At 31.3% G+C, this 3923-nt stretch overlaps 1 long non-coding RNA gene across 1 annotated transcript; it reads left to right on the plus strand.

The window, feature by feature from the left end:
- The first annotated feature begins 466 nt into the window (after nt 1–466).
- Nucleotides 467–2151, plus strand: LOC126553193 (uncharacterized). The gene is made up of 2 exons (XR_007606452.1): nt 467–1261; nt 2020–2151. It is a non-coding gene; the product is annotated as an uncharacterized LOC126553193 (long non-coding RNA).
- The last annotated feature ends 1772 nt before the right edge of the window (nt 2152–3923 follow it).

The following is a 3923-nucleotide window of genomic DNA, read 5'->3' on the forward strand; positions in this document are numbered from 1 at the left end:
AGTGTATAATAATATTATTATACGATACAACACGGTTTCGCGCGTATACGTAAACGAGAATAATAAATGATAATAATGAATCGGTGTTGCCACCTCACTCCGCCCGTGACGTCCGCCACCGCCGCCGCGTATGTTGGGTAGCCTGAGCGAAGACCGTGCGCAATAGCCTCACACACACACACACACACTCAAGCAGTCACATCTACATCACTTACGCCTGACGCTCGATTCCCCAAGAAGGTCGTACTACAAACCGATAGCATAGATGTTTACACATCAAAAAAATATTTAAATAGGTTAAGATAACAATAGAGAAATATAGTGTTGATAAAATTTTATATTTTTCTAGCATAGTAATCAAAACATAGTAATAAGAAATGTAAATAAAATTTGTTATTAATCTGGTTAAAATAATAATTACGTAAGTTAGGTGTATGAAATGTAAATTAGTATAATAAGAGAAAGATGTAACAATCGATAATTACTCAATGTAAATTTAGTATATAAGAGATATGGTTAAGGCAGCAAGGGGTCAGTGGTGGTGATCGTGTGACTCGATCACCAATGGACGTCGCGTTCAAATAAAGTATTTTACATCATTTTTGGTTTCACCTTATTTTGGTATACATCTGAGTAATAGGAGTCTACGACATATCCTATAACTCCTATAAACTGACAGTCTAATCTAATCTATAAAGTTTATCAAGATTCCCAGAGCATTATTCCATCTATTTATAGAAAGTTTATCAAAATCTTTACTAAGTTTGAAAATTATTTCTTTTATTGAGATAAATATTGACAAGATAATTTGACAAGATTGTGCTGACTGTGGTCAGTGACTTTACTGCAGTGTGTTCTTGACTCTTCTTGGCTCTTGAGCAAAGTTAAAGTTTCCAAGTTCTTAAATACTAATATAATAAATCTTAAAATAATGGAAATAATCAAATCGAATAAAGGTTCAGACAAAATTTGTTACCAAGGCTACATGTATACGTTAAAACATGCTGGCAAGCAATATGATACATGGAGGTGTACAAAAAAAAGTTCTCTTAATTGTCCAGCTATTTTGAGAATTTCAATTTTAAAAACGGAACCTATGATTACAACGCCTCATAGCCATATAGCTGAACCGACACATATTGAAGTGGCTAAAGTTATGGCTAAAATTAAAGTAAAAGCTGCTCAGTCAAGTGTAAATCCATCTCAGATTCCATCAAAAATCCATTGGATCCAAAAACAATTAAAGAATGTGAATTTTTAGGTAATTTGAGTTATTATTTATTAAGGCTATACCAATTAACAATTTTTTTTAACTCGTTAAATTAAGTTAAGTTAAAAGTTACTCGTATATTTTATGTAAACTCATAAAGTTTATTTATTTTCTAATTAACCTAATGTTATTTTTATACAATGTGTCCCGAGGCGAAGTGACCGGCCGCCGTCATATGAAAGTATACGTAAAATAACGAAGAAATAACCTTTAAAGTGGGGGTCTAACTCTTTTTTTTTTTGAGTTATGGGCAATTTAAGTTTTTTTAAACCAAACAAAAACTACCACGGATTTTTTTATGTTTCTCCGAAACTTTTCAACATTTTAACATAATTTTTTTTTGTTTTAAAGCTATTTAATTGTCCTTTCAACCAACATACGCAATTAAACCAAACTTATGTAAATTATTATTATTAAATTGAAAAAATTAAATTTTTTTATCAAAAGTTGGAATTTTTAAAAATAAATCTCGTATTACTCAAAATAATTCAATATTTAGTATGGGTTATTTTGGTTGTGTATTATTCTACAGAATAATACCTTATATACCTTATAAGTTTGGTTTTCATATCTTTCATAATCGCAGAGTTATACGCAGCTAAACATTACAGGTCTTTTGTGATTTTAATTATTAGCAATTTATAATTTTTCTAAACATCAAGTCTAACTTAGGCATAAACTCATTAGAATAAATAATGTAAAAAGTCAATTTTTTTTGCATTAATATAGACTGTATATCTTATTTGTAGATGAGTGGAGTACAACTGGTCATCCTCATTATAAACGATTACTTTTTGATGACAATGGGACCGAAGCACCAGAACGTGTCGTTATGTTTGCTACTGATGATGGGTTAAAAATTTAGCTGATGCTTCAAGATGGTACATGGACGGCAATTTTTCACTTGCTCCTAGACAATTTCTCAACACTCTATGTGATTCGAGTAGAAGTCAATAACATTTTTATAACTGCTGTGTATTGTCTTCTAGAAAATAAAACGATGTCAACTTATGAATACATGCTAACAACTTTATTAAAAAAATGTGAAGAAAACAATATATGTCTGGATCCCTTACATATACATGTAGACTTTGAACGTGCCATCATAACAGCCATTAAACATGTTCTTGGAGAACATGTAAATATTCAAGGATGTTTTTATCATTTGACGCAATCTACATACCGTAAAGTTCAGGAACTTGGATTGCAACAATTATATAAAGAAAATGAAGAATTTTCTGAATTTTGTGGCAAAATGGACGGACTTGCATTTTTACCAATTGAGGATGTAATGAAAGGTATGATATATACTTACGATTGTATTTTCTGATGCCGAACAATTACTGGATTATTTTGATAAAACCTACGTCAACGGCACATATCGAAGAATTCAATGTAATAGCACCTGTGGTGCAGCTTTTCGAAATAATCCACCTTTATTCCCAACACCATTATGGAATGTCCATGCTGCAACTATTAATGATGAAGCTCGAACTAACAATAGCACTGAGGGTTGGAATCATCGTTTTAGTAAACTTGTTGGACAAAATCATCCAACAGTTTGGACAATGGTAAATAAAATACGGTTGGAAATAGCAGCAGATGAAACAAAATTGGCACAATCGTCATTAGGTATAGTACAAAAAAAAAAGAAAAATTAATGAAGACGTTAAAAAAATTAAAACAATTATGTACAAATTATAACACTAATACTACTGATATACCAACATTTTTAAAAGCGATTGCTTATACGATTAGGTATCGATGATAATTTATAACACGGACTAAGATATCTTTTATCATTTTATTGTAAATATTTTAAATTAATTATAACAACTGATATATTAATATTATTAAATATACCTATTCATATTTATTATTTTTTACTTAATAGTCTTAATAGTTGATTCATTTTTATTATAAATTTTATTTTATGTATTTTGGTTTTTTTTTCATTGGTTTTTTTTTTCTGTTGGTTTTTTTATTTTGGTTATTTTTTCCGTGGTTTTTTTCTTCCTTGGATTTTTTTTCCGTATACCATTAACACTGTTATACTCTTTTTGGTGAGAACTTTTGTCACGTAGCACAATATAATATAAATAATAATAGGAAAAAAACAAAACAAATGTAGATATGATATTAAGGTAAAATTCCTATATTAAAATAATAGAAAAAGAAGTTCTGCCTTTATAATAATATAATAATAAGAATAGAAAATTTAACAATCAAATCGCAGGTGCGAAGGCACAGCTCGTAAAGAAAACTAAATATAATAGGTACGAGTAAGCCAAAACCCGAAAAAGTAAACAAAGGTATACAGAAAAATAAGAATATATATATCGGTTTTATATAAAGTCACTGTCGTTATACAAAAAGCCGAAATAAATAAAATACGATGTTAAAACAAGTCGCGGAAAAATGCATAGACTGCGTAAAGACGGCGGCGGGCGGTGATCGGTCGTAACGAACGGTTAACAACAGACAAAAACGCCGCCGAAGCTCTCGGCGGTCGTCACCCACGCCGCGGGAGCTTCGGGGCTCATCGCCGACTCAGAAACTGGTTCGATTAATCGCTCGGGTGTCCTGATTGATTATCGAACGAGTGGTGATATCTAGGCAAGGGGGTCTAGCGGGTGAGATCGCGGTGTTCGTG

The sequence above is a fragment of the Aphis gossypii genome, unplaced genomic scaffold (assembly GCF_020184175.1).
Source record: "Aphis gossypii isolate Hap1 unplaced genomic scaffold, ASM2018417v2 Contig00093, whole genome shotgun sequence".
Classification (NCBI taxonomy): domain Eukaryota; kingdom Metazoa; phylum Arthropoda; class Insecta; order Hemiptera; family Aphididae; genus Aphis; species Aphis gossypii.